At 33.6% G+C, this 13,710-nt stretch overlaps 1 pseudogene; it reads left to right on the top strand.

The window, feature by feature from the left end:
* Positions 1-452: 452 nt before the first annotated feature.
* Positions 453-3,245, top strand: LOC132054036 (U-box domain-containing protein 13-like; annotated as a pseudogene).
* The last annotated feature ends 10,465 nt before the right edge of the window (positions 3,246-13,710 follow it).

Genomic DNA, 13,710 nt, shown 5'->3' with positions numbered 1-13,710 from the left:
GACTCTTTAATGGATTTGGAAGCTATTGTTTCTACTCCCGCAAAGTGAATCTTTAATAGGCTGCCTGATCCACAGCTTTTAGGTCATCAAGAAGTCCGAACTCCTCATTTCTTCTCCCCGAAGTGCTGATTTGACGTCTACTAATTCAAGCATTTGCATGGTAAAATAATTCTCATAGAGCAGATTTCTATTTCAACCCAAAATAATTCCTTACATTGTTAATGGTTTACTTTAGTCCTCGTAGAACTATTCAGGGCTAAGGAGTAAAGTTCAATTCAAGGAATTTCTCTTTGCAGGTGTTAGAAAGGGAGCAGATAATGAATAAATTTCACAAAGTGACATCCCAGATAGAACAAGCTTTGGGTGGAGTTCATTATGAAGAGCTGGACATATTTGATGAAGTTAAAGAGCTGGTAAAAGACATCAAATTATTAAGTCTTCATTTGTTGTGGATGGATACACCTTTTGATGTGAAATTCTTCTTTTCCATCTGTGGCTTCAACTTCCAGGTAGAGCTTGTTCTTTCTCAGTTCCAAAGAGCCAAAGGAAGGGTAGATACACTTGATGCTGAACTCCATAAGGATCTATTGTCCCTTTACAGCAACAGTAATGATGCTGCTATAGATCCAGCTATCCTAAGGCCATTGGTTGAGAAGTTACAACTGACTGGTATATATGATCTCACACAAGAATCACGTGCTTTGCATGAAATGATCACTGCTACTGGTGAAGATCCAGAGGAGAGGATAGAGGGGATGTCAGTGATACTGAGGAAAATTAAGGACTTTGTGCTGACTGAGACTCCGGAAATTGATTCTTTTTCAAGGGAGAAGTCCTCAACTTGTAGTGAACAAGCATCTATCGAGGCAACTCATAAGGCCCCAGTAACACCAGATGATTTTCGGTGTCCTATATCATCGGATTTAATGACTGATCCTGCCATTGTTTCATCCCGTCAGGTACCATTATTGGATCTTCATCTTGCTTTTTGGTTAAAAATTGGTCGCCTCATTATCCATTTCTCTTGCTCCCTCATGACAGTAAAGACGTTTTTAACAGAGTCCCTCCTTTCCTTCTATCTTGCATTATTATCTTGCCTTGTGCATGCATGGATATGAGTCAGACTGTCAAAACTAGGCCTTAAATCATTTCATTCAGGTGCTGCAAATCCCCTATTGTCTAGTTTCCCTCTCTTTTCTTCCTTCAGTAAATGGAGTAAATATAGCCTAAATGATCACGGAATAAACAACCTGTCTACTAGCGAGACTAGAACGTGTATTCAGTGGCAGATGCAACTATTTAGCTGTGGGTTCATCTGAACCCAGTACTTACGACGCTGAACATAAATTTATGTGTACAAATTCATTATAATTACAATAAATAAAGTCTGAAGCCTCCATAAGTTCAAACATAGAAGGGGTTCAAATCTAAGAATCATGAAGTTGAACACATAGAGCTTAAATCTTGGATCCGTCTCTGTGTATATTAAGTAATAACTCCAACACTAGTGGTTCCTACACCAAATATTACTTAGAGGCAGATTGAACATTTTTTCCCTTTTATAAAAATTTTTACCAGCTTTCAGATCCAAGCACATTTTCAGTCTTTTTCCATGAAGTGCTTTGAAATCTTTCATATCTCTTTCAAATAGAGGAAGGAGGAAAAAGTTAGAAAGGATTTCATTGTTTTTATTTTTAAAGTAGACTGATTCATAAGCAGAAAAAGTATAGACAGATAGGCGATTCGTATTCATTTTATTGCTATGGTCCCTGCTGATTTATGAGATTATTTGTTTAGCAATTCTGCCAAAATCTTGATACATGATTTATGTCGCATCTATGCTAATTCTCTATATATCCACTGAAATATTGAGGATGCACATGCCTTATAGGTCTCATGTTCATGCAAGATGTGGTTTCGTGTTGGCAGGCTAAATCTGAACATTAGTTATCATTTCCATCTCGTAGTTTGCTAACAATATAGATGGTTTGCTCCACTGCAGACTTATGAGCGTTCTTATATTGAGAAATGGCTAGAAGCAGGGCATAGCACTTTTCCCAAGACACAAGAAGTCCTCACAAGCAATGCTGTCACACCAAACTATGTGTTCAGAGGCGGATCCAGACTTTAAATTCTAGGGGTTCAATCTTAAGATTTTTAGTAGTGAACCCATTATATTCTTAAAGTTATGAGTTCATATCTACTATTTATTACAATTTAAATAATTTTTTACACATAGACTTATGCTCCACGACGAAAGTTAGGGGTTCAATTGAACCGCCACTTGCTATGCTACATACGCCACTGTATGTGTTGCGAAGCCTCATAGCACAGTGGTGTGAAGTGAATGGGGTTGAACCACCCAAACGACCAGGTAGTTTACCCAATAAGTCAGCATCCGTGTGCATGCCTGCTGCGCGATTGAAGATAGAAAATCTCGTGAGAAATCTCACACCTGGCAGCCCTGAAGATCTTCTCTCTGCCACAGCTGAAGCAGGTGCTATTCCTCTTCTCGTCAACCTTCTTTCCTCATCCGATTCTAGGATCCAAGAGCATGCTGTTACAGCACTACTTAACCTGTCTATTTGTGAGGATAACAAACAGAGCATTGTAACATCAGGGGCAGTGCCGGTATTGTCCATGTGCTTAAGAAGGGGAGCCCGGAAGCACGTGAAAATGCAGCGGCTGTGCTATTTAGCCTTTCAATTATAGATGAAAATAAGGTTATAATTGGTACTTATGTAGAAATTCCTCCACTTGTGACATTATTAAGTGATGGCACCCAGAGAGGGAAGAAAGACGCAGCTACCTCACTTTTCCATCTGTACATATATAAAGGGGACAAGGGCAAGGCAGTCAGGGCTGGAGTTGTGTTTAATGGAGCTGCTTACGGAACCTCAAGGTGGTATGATCGATGAAGTGCTTGCCATTTTAGCGATATTGTCTAGTCATCCAGAAGGGAAGACAGCCATTGGAGCTGCAGGGGCAGTTCCTGTTTTGGTAAATGTGATCACAAATGGGTCTGCCAGGAACAAAGAAGATGCAACTGCAGTTTTGGTACACCTCTGCTCTGGGTACCAGCATCATCTAGTGGAGGTTCAGGAGCTTAGGAGTAATGGGACAACTGCTAAATTTAGTAAAATGGCACTGAAAGGGGCAGACAAAGGGCACCCAAGTTTCTTGAACTTATAAACAGATACTCTGAGCAGCAAAAACAGGCCCAGGCAAAAGCCGAAGCCGATTAATGCTCAAATTCATAACCAGCTTTTACGGTTACCAACCTCATCGACAAATGCCCTGGACAACTGAATAAATGACAATAACTATTACACCTCCTCAATCCTAAGCAATACTGGATCATTTATATCTTCATTGATCCAAGTCACTCCAGTTAAGCTGCTCCTCCCATCATTCATTGTTTTCTGGGGTTGAGGTGTATACTCCAATGTAAAAAGGGCCAAGGATTGAGGGAAAAACTGAGAAAACACAAACTCCTTTGACAATTTTGAATGTCAATTGTACCGTCACATCACTTATACAACAGTACAAGTGATATATATTCCTCCGCTTCTATAGAAGGAAATGCTTTCTATTAGAATAAAACGAAAATTTGTCCCATTATTTCCCTTTGATTAGTCAAATTCTTGATAGAACAAGATCATCGATCAGTATCTTTTTCTTTTATTGTCCAAACCTGAAACAATACAACAAATACATTTTGTTGCTCAACTAGATATCTTGGAAGCGGAATCAGTTCACAATAATTGAAAATCCATTTAGCATGTTGTTACTTGCTTTATTAATTACGGTTCCACAATCAACTGGAAACAGTTAAAATTCACGATTCCCGTAATCAGTTTTGAGTTAAGGATGCTTTGGAGTTTGAAGGCCCAAGCTCTGTCCCGATAGGTGTGAATTGCCCTTCTTTTGGGTGGTCTTTAAATTTTGCCCCTCATATTTAAAATTTTTAAATTTTGCCCTTCGCTTAAACCTAAACCCGTAAGTTCCAGTGTTCGAACCCCCATACAATCAAAATTTTAAAAAAAAATTCGCAAGGCAAAGTTTAAATTTCGCTATGCCCCCACCGGCATACACTTGTGAAGGAATTACCAAAGTTATGCCGGACCCGGCATACTTATGCCTTATGGACAGACTTGGCATAAGTATGTCGGGTCCGACATAACTTTGGTAATTTCTTCACAAGTTTATGCCGAGTCCAACATAAAAGTTTGCCCATTAAAAGTATGCCCCCACCGGCATAAACTTGTGAAGGAATTACCAAACTTATGCCGGACCCGGCATACTTATGCCTTATGGGCAGACTTGGCATAAGTATGCCGGGTCCGGCATAACTTTGATAATTCCTTCACAAGTTTATGCCGGGTCCGGCATAAAAGTTTGCCCATTAAAAGTATGCCCCCACCGGCATAAACTTGTTAAGGAATTACTAAAGTTATGCCGGACCCGGCATACTTAGGGGTGTTCATGGTCCGGTTTGACTCGGTTTTTGGTTAAAACCAAACCAAACCAATTAAGTCGGTTTTTTCTAATAGTCAAACCAAACCAAACCATTAAAGTATAAATTCTATCGGTTTCGGTTTTGTCGGTTTTATCGGTTTGGTTCGGTTTTTGCGGGTTTTTTTCGGATTTTAAGAATGTATTAATACAAGAACCTTTGAATCAAATGGTAACTAAATACGGCTTTGACAGTAATCCATTCAAATCTAAGAATCTTCTTAATTAATTCATTAACTTTATCTAGGTATAGGCCTATGGGCTATGGCTATGGGTATAGGAATTATAGACGCATAACATTTACTTTTCATGCTTGTAGTTACCTCCCTATATATAGCCTTTTGATATTACGCAGCCCTTCCGAAATTTTTGTTATCTGGATTTATCGTGTTTATGAAGCATTGAGAAGAAAGCACAAAAGTTAAAACAAAAAATGATAAACAGAAAGACAAAGTCATCTACCAAATCTTTTTAAATTCCAATTGTGTCATTTTCTTCCCTTTAATTTATTACGGATAAAATGCTAGCTTATTAGTAGTAATTCAGATGTCATGTAAATGAGGGAACCGTAAAACTTAATAAGGGAGAAATTATATTTTACCTTTAGCAAATTTCTTTTTATTTTACCTTAAACTTAAATGAGCTACACTTTTTTTACTAATTATTTGAATTTGTATTGGACTTATATATATATATATATATATATATATATATATATATATATATATATATATATATATATATATATATATATATGTATCGGTTTGGTTCGGGTTTGGTTCGGGTTTTTTGGTTTAACACCAAACCAAACCAAATGTTATCGGTTTTTAAAATTTAAAACCAAATCAAGTCAAACCAAGCCGGTTTTCGGTTTATCAAGTCGGTTTGATTCGGTTTACCGGTTCGGATCGGTTTTTCGGTCTCATTTGAACACCCCTAGGCATACTTATGCCAAGTCTGCCCATAAGGCATGAGGATGTCGGGTCCGGCATAAATTTGGTAATTCCTTAACAAGTATATGCCGGTCCCAGATACAAAGCGACCCAAACCTTGCCTTGCAATTTTTTTTTTTTTAATTTATGCTTGAGCGGGGGTTCGAACTCAGAACCTCATGATTTCTGCGTGAACGCTCAGAGTTGCAATGCGAAGGGCAAAAATTAAAGACCAAAGAATATAAGGGGCATTATTTAAAGATCACAAATATGAGGGGCAAAATTTAAAGACCACCCCAAAAGAAGGGCAATCCGCGCAAAAAGTCCATCCCGATACTCCTGTGTTATCCTCTAAAAAGATCACACAAGTCGTAGTATAATATTTGAAATTTGTTACGTAACTTCATGATTATTAATCTTTCTTTCTTTTGCATCTCCACTTGTAGATAATGCATTTCTACTCCGAACAATGTACTCAAGACATAATTGTATTTGTAAAATAACATCTTTTCTCTAATCTCTACTAATTAAGTCAATAGATGAGATGATCACACTAATTAACACTCCTTGTGTTAAACATGCAAAGTCCAGAATGATCAAAGAAAAATAAAACATCAAAGTCAAGATTTGACTCATTTGAGTGATTGAGTCTTACCAAAGCCTTTCATAAATAGAATTTGTCTCACACATGATGCAACCTGTAAAAGATTTTTGACCGAAATAATCCATTATTTAAATCGATTAACGAAAATAATACATTTTATTCAAACTTTACAGAACTAGTATAAACGTATTTTTCAGTAACGTATTAGACATTATTTTATTAAAAAACAAAAACTAACGGCTGACGGAGCAAACGGATATATAAAACGTTACTGTCAGTAACGTTTTTAAAATTCGTCACTGTGAGTTACGTATTAAGGCTAGTACGTTACTAACAGTAACGCCTTATACGTGACTTTATTATGTCTTCCCTTATTGATATCACTAATATGTGTTTCCTAATACATCTGCGATAATCAAGTATGAATTCTATTATGAGCTCCATGTGTTCATAGATATGTTATGGTCGGCCTAACATACTTAGACTTAATAGCACCAATCTCCCTAATTTAAACTTAGATTCTTATATATGACACGAAAAATATCTAGAGCATTAAGTTTTAATTTCGTATCTTTCTGTAAGATAATTGATGTAATTATCCACATATGGAAAATGAGTAATTAAATAAGGTATGGGTCTTCCTTCTACATGTATTTACCTTATAAGCTAGTAAAAATCCATCCATTTAACTTTTGCGACATGACCTAGTCACCTATTACTTTTTAAACAAGGACCCTTTTCATAAAATCAAGATCCGTGTTCAGTTATGTTCTTTGTATGATAACGGCGATTAGTTTGATTTTTCAGATATGTAGATCCTTCATATGACTAAAATTATCAGAATATCAGACGACGTTTCCGTTGAAAGTCCATCGGAAACAATTACCATGAGTACGATTCTGATAATTTTTTTTTACGAAAAGTCCCTCAAAATTCTACTTTCTAGTAGTGTCGCCTGATCATTTGATAGAGCTAGGAATAAGAGCAAAAGATCATATAGTAAGCCATAAGGTCCGCTGGATTAAGGATATAAATTTTATTGGTTCAATATTTAAAGTTCTTAATATATTAAACCCATTGTAATTTGCGAAAAAGACACTGTGTGTCCACTCAGTCAAATTAATCCCACACTTAATCACAGTTTGGGCTTAATCCCACCAGAAGTCTGGTCGGCCCAAATTAATGCCAAAAAATCGCCGGCCGACCCAAAATAATGCCAAGGCTGGCCGGCCCAATAGCCTGTGCGCGCTTAAAAAAAAAAAAAAAAAACTTTTTGTAGTGGCTCAGTCGCCACAAAAACGTCGCCACTAAAGGACTGCTACAGCATATTTACATATACACTTTATATACAAGAATGATACAGTTTATATACGTATGCTGGAATTAATCATACATTTATTATGCATAAATTATACGTTAATTATACAATTATTATACACATATTATACAATAATGATATGATACTTTTTTTTTTATATATATACAATAGTGATACATATTATATACCACAATGATACGGTTTCTATAATACATTTTTTATACGTACGATACACTTTCTATACAAGACTGATACAGTTTATATACACATGCTGGAATTATATATACACTTTCTATACAAAAATGATACATATTATATACAAAAATGATACAATTTTCTATTCTATACAGGGCAGTTGCACTGTTATATACACAAATGATATATATTCTATACAAAAATGATATATACCTTAGTGATTCATATTTTATACAGTTTCTATACATTACAGATAGGTATTGTTTTATACACAAATGACACATATTATATATAAAAATCCCCTCAAACATTTTTGTGTTTGGGTTTTTATTTGAAAATTGTCTTATTTAAGTTTTGGCTAATGGATGGGATTTGTTTAATTGCTACATTTTGGGTTTGGGAAAAATTGGGCTAGAGGATGGGATTATTTATAACCGAGCAGCCATATATGTCCTTTTCCCTTGTAATTTTAAAACATTGGTTCATGCTTATTTAATGCAACTTAAATAAAATTTTACACATAAATTTATACTCATGTTAAAAGTATTGGGTTTAGATAAACCCGGTGCTTACATGTTGCATCCGCCACTGGCTCACTCCAATTCATACCTGAATAATAGAATTTCTAGTAGCCTTTCAATATAAATGAAGTGTTATAGCAGAGAGAAAAGGCTGAGAGACATAATAAAGTCACAGCCTCAGAGGGAAAGAAATATTAAAAGGTACGTAGATGTACTTAGGAAACACTTATTTAGTGATATCAAAAAGTGGAGACATAATAAAGTCACGTATAAGTCGTTACTCGTTACTGTTAGTAACATATTAGTCGCAATACGTAACTCACAGTAGCGAATTATAAAAACGTTACGGACAGTAACATTTTATATATCCGTTTGCTCCGTCAGTCGTTAGTTGTTGTCCATAGAATTTTTAGAATAAAATAATGTATAATACATTACTGGAAAATACATTTATACTAATTTTATAAAGTTTCAAAAAAGTGTATTATTTTCGTTAATTGATTTATATAATGAATTACTTCGGTCAAAAATTCAGATATTATTAATGCATAGAAGACCAGGGGCGGAGCCAGCCCTGTCGGTGGGGGTTCGGCCGAACCCAGTAGCTTTTGTCCGAACCATATATTTGTATTAGAATTTTTGTCAAATATGTATAAATTATTAATTACGAACCCGGTAACATTAAATAATTAGAACCCCGAACCCACAAGCTCTGAATCCTGGCTCCGCCTCTGTAGAAGACACACAGTTCAATGCAACGTACACTATATAGGGTGGGTTGGTCACCTGTAGTGAAAGAACACAAAGTATATAGTATCAAATGCATACGACCAATCAGAAAATGCTTGAAAATCACTTTTGCCAATTCCTTCTTATATCAAATGTGATATTACACCGTATGACCTATTAAAGTGACCAGTAGTACAGTGACCAGTAGTACTTACATGTGTTGTGTCCATCGTAAATGCCATTGCATCTGCAATTATTATAGTTTGCTTTTATGTTTTTCATACTTCTTATTCATGTTTCTATCATTCAGACCACTTTCAATCAGTATATCTATCAGTTTGAGTACCATCTTTTAAGAGTGAGGAAAAAACAAAACCAAAATATCAGGTTTTGGTTTTGGGAAAAAAATAAAAATTAAAAGCTTTTTATTTAAATTTTAATGTTCATTAGCAATGTCAATATAGTATCTATGGACGGAGAAGGTTGCTCTGGTGGTATAATACCTGAGGTACAAATTTCGCAGATATCCTATTTGGGTTAAATAGCATTTAACCTGTATTCAATTTTTTAAAATTTCTGCATGTTTATCAATATTAGAATAATTTCAGATATGCGGTGTCTAAAGTTTTATATGATTGAAGTTTATGCTTTTCTGCCTGAAATTTAGACAAAAATTGTTGAATTTCAGTCATATGTGCATGAATTTTGGACAAAAATGTCTGCACTTCAAGCAAAAATGGCTAAAGTGAGGCAAACATGACTGAACTTCAGACTGAAATGCTTAAACTTCAACCATATGAATGTCTAAAGTCAGGCTTTGTCAAAAAGTAATTTCAACCACAGCTGGCATGCAAGATGGTACACTGGATGAATATAGGGTAAAGTTTACAAACATTACGCTGCAGTTTTGAGTAATATGATCTAAAGTGTAACTCTTGAAATTTTTGAATATTTTCTTCGAGCAAATTAATTAATCACTATATCAATCGTGGCATCACGCTCTAGTTTTGACTTTTGCAGCTGTGAGAAAGATAATATGAACAAAATAATTAAGGAGAAGGAGAAATAAGGATACGTATATATACGTTGACAGAATCAATTCCATTAAGACAAAAAATATACTAGCAACTTTCTTTTGCTATTTAGACATTTTCATCAAATCCCCACCTTATTAACAGGTAATTGTCTAGTCCAAGGAAATCGGGCAGAATGATATTTCTTTTAAGAAAGGAGCTAGGATTTTACTTTTCTTTTAGTCCCCTTTTGTCAACCTACTCCAGTATTCTGATGTGAACTTCTAACATGAAATTGTACTATCTGAATAAAATAACAACCGAAAAAATAATTTGGAAAAGAAAAAGAAATCATAGATTTAATTTCTTTTTGGCAAGCATTTTGTAATGTTAAAAGTTGCAGCTTGTGGAAACTACAGTAATTTATTAATCATTTAAATTAAAAGAAATAGTACATACATACATACATTTCTAATTATTTGTAACAAGTAAATGATGTTTGTATAGTATTTATTATCATATGTTTTTAATTATATAGTAAAGCTGCAAAGGGGCTAGCTTTCCAACTACATATGTCTGCAATATAATTCATGAAAGGGTAAGCTTTTCGCGTGGAATTGCGCAAAAGCCCATATGTCTGTGAAGGGAATTAGATTCTAACACCACCAACGTTTCTTTATTAATTTAGCAGATCCCATCCTCATAATCATGCATTAATATAATGTTTTTTTTTCCTCAAAGTGTAATTACGCGTCTAGTTATATGATTCCCTTGAATTCCAACAAGATTTTTTTTAAAAAAAAAAATACAATGAATTACTGGAATAAGTAGAATTGTGATATACATGCACGTGCGTGATCTTATTTGGTATATACGCAATCTTTTAAAGTGTTGAACGTCAATTGCATGGCCTTCATTTCATACCTGCTTTATTTTAAAAAATAAGTATAGGTAATTGTCCAAATAAAATTGGATTAGTAATATGAAATATAAGATATGTTACCTTATACAACATGTTAAGATAGAGTTAATTCCTTGGATGATCATATAAGTTATGAAAATTCTTCAGTAAAGTCTTTTGTACTTTGACAAATATCTCGAGTAAGGAGATAGGACGAGTTTGATAGGTAAAATTCTATTTCTAGGAAAGAAAAAACTATTGGGAAGCTCACTCTGGATCGGGCTCGCAACAGCGAAGTAAGCTCCTATATCTGTGAAGGGCTGCTTCTCGGGAGAGGAAAAATTCTTGTCGTTGAGCTTGCCGTTAAAGTAAGCTGTTGGATTTATAACAGCTTAGATGCGTGGGACAAAGGGCCGGGCATGTAGTACCTACTAGCGCAGCTATGCAGTGGAAGGGAAGGAGCCTAAGTCGACCCCTTTTTATTTAAAGAAAAGAACAGTAAAAATAAGGAGATAAAAATCTTGGAGGAGATGTTTGGTTGCACCCAAACTACTCTTCAACCACTTGCAAAGTAAAATTTCTAAATCTATTTAGTATGAAGATGTTAACATAAGAAGACGTCTTGTCAATTGCATATCAATCTTTTCTAACAACAAAGTTATCCAAATATATACCATATGTCCTATACGCATAACACAATCCAAGCCAAAATTCATCGGTTGGCGCTCATTTTTTAAAGTGAAATTGACAAAAATAGTCGCTCATATAAATAATATCCAGTAAATGTATAACTTTTATATATTAATATATAATATACATAAAATATACACTTTTAGTAAATAATAATATATAATTTTTATATATTTAGCTAGCGAATGTAATTATTTTTGGCTGATCGGCCAAATGTGTAACTTTCCCTTTCTAAAAAGCACTATATTCAAGACCTAGGCCCAAATCAAAATTGATTTTCTGTAAGTAAAATTTTCACAAACAGCTACCTTTTAGCTCCTTCTAACAACCTATAACTACATGTTCGACATTTACAAATCGTAGTTGGAGGACCCTATATTTAGCTAGTAGACGCGTCGACTTAAATATAGGATAAATATAACGGAAATACACACGCTGAGAGTACTATATTTATGGAAACAAAATCTATTCCAATTTAAATTAAAATCAGTTTTTAATGTTCCCTGATTCACGCAAATATCCTCTCATTCCATATCTGATCTCATATCTCATTCAAACAACTAACAAGATGTTATGTTATATTGGTGGTTTAATAAGATTTGACAAGTCTACTCTATATAAACTGATTTGACCTTTTGTTTTGGATTTATGTTTTAATAGTTGTATTTCGCATATATTTTGGCTATATTTTAGTTGCATTTTGACTGATCTGTTAGATACTACTTATTTTGGTTTACTGTTAACCATATTTCATATATATTTTACATATATTGGGTGTGTATTTAGATGAAATTTTAACTACTGTAACACACTGTACATTAAAAGTGGACTTATGGAATATATCTAAGTTATATTTGTTGTATATTTCGACTGTATTTAAATGGTTAAATATACTACAAAAAATTACAGTTATGGTGAAGAACAATAAACACGAATTAACTAAAGAAACACGTGAAAAAAATAACAATAAAAATATACTTAAAATGCACATAAAATATAGATCTGGTTAAGTCACAGATCTGTAATAACTGAACTAAAAAATACAAACGAACTAAATATACTGAAAATACAACATAAATATATAGGTTAAATACACTATGAAACGTAAAAATCAGTATAGAATCTTACCTTTTTTGGGAATTAGATTTGAATTATGAGTGAAATTAATGAATAGTTAATTAGAGATAAACAAGGAAGATGAACTATTGTAAAACTGATTTGAAATTTGAGGAAATTAAGGGATATTAGGCATAATGGCGTGTATTTAGGGGATAGGAGAGAGGGACCTTTTTTTTTTTTTTTTTGCTTAAATTTAGGGGTGTGGGAAGTTATCAGATTAGAGGTAAAAAAGTGGTAGCTATAGGAAGTAAATATGTTATATTTTAGCTACTAAATATAATTATCAGAAAGTTTAGTTATGTTCTATAAATAGAATAATGTAGTGGCACAAGAAATTACAGTTTTTATAGAATATCTCGCAAAAAAATTAAGGTAGCCGCCCGTCTTCCTTTGAAAAAAAAAAAATCATAGACCAAATACAGAGTAATTCTTTCCTCCCCAACCACCGCCAAGATAATCCACACGAATTCCGTGGCCAATTCTACTATAAAAAATAATTTAGAATAGAACATAGCATAAAATCGCAAAATACTTCAAAAAGGGAAAACGAGATCAAAAAAAGACAAATAGAGAAAAAGAGGCAGATGGATTGAATATATGGGGCCTACAAGATGGGCTCAACAAGATATACAAATCGGAAAAGGGTCAAAAATGGCATTAATATAGGAAATTAACAAAAATGTCCTATGTTCATAGTTTGATCCATAAATATCCTTAAACTATGCGAAATTAAAAAAATGCCCCTATTATTATTTAATTGGTCAATAATGCCCTTTTTTATAATAAATATATTGTTGATTTTCTTTTTAAATTTTTTTTTAGTACAAATATTATTTTTATTAAAAAAATCCTGTTTCTTTTCTTTTACAATCATTTTACCAAATAAAAAAGTGGGAAGTAATATTTTTTTTTCTTATTATCGTTTTATCAATTAAAATAAAATTACTTCATGTACTTTTTTAACTAATAATATAGGTCATATATATATATATGAGATCATAGTAACCCCATCATTAATTTCCATTTAGATAACTTTTTCATAATAAAATAGGAAATATTTTATATTTTAATCTTTTTCCAAATTGAAGTAGGATAACTATTTGCTAATATAATCCTTGATTTTAAAGTTAAGATACGACATTCATAATGCCATAAAACAAGAAAATTTATTAC

Source organism: Lycium ferocissimum, chromosome 4, assembly GCF_029784015.1.
Source record: "Lycium ferocissimum isolate CSIRO_LF1 chromosome 4, AGI_CSIRO_Lferr_CH_V1, whole genome shotgun sequence".
Taxonomy (NCBI): Eukaryota; Viridiplantae; Streptophyta; class Magnoliopsida; order Solanales; family Solanaceae; genus Lycium; species Lycium ferocissimum.
The sequence above is the reverse complement of the archived record's forward strand: the minus strand, read 5'-3'. Positions and strand labels throughout refer to the sequence as shown.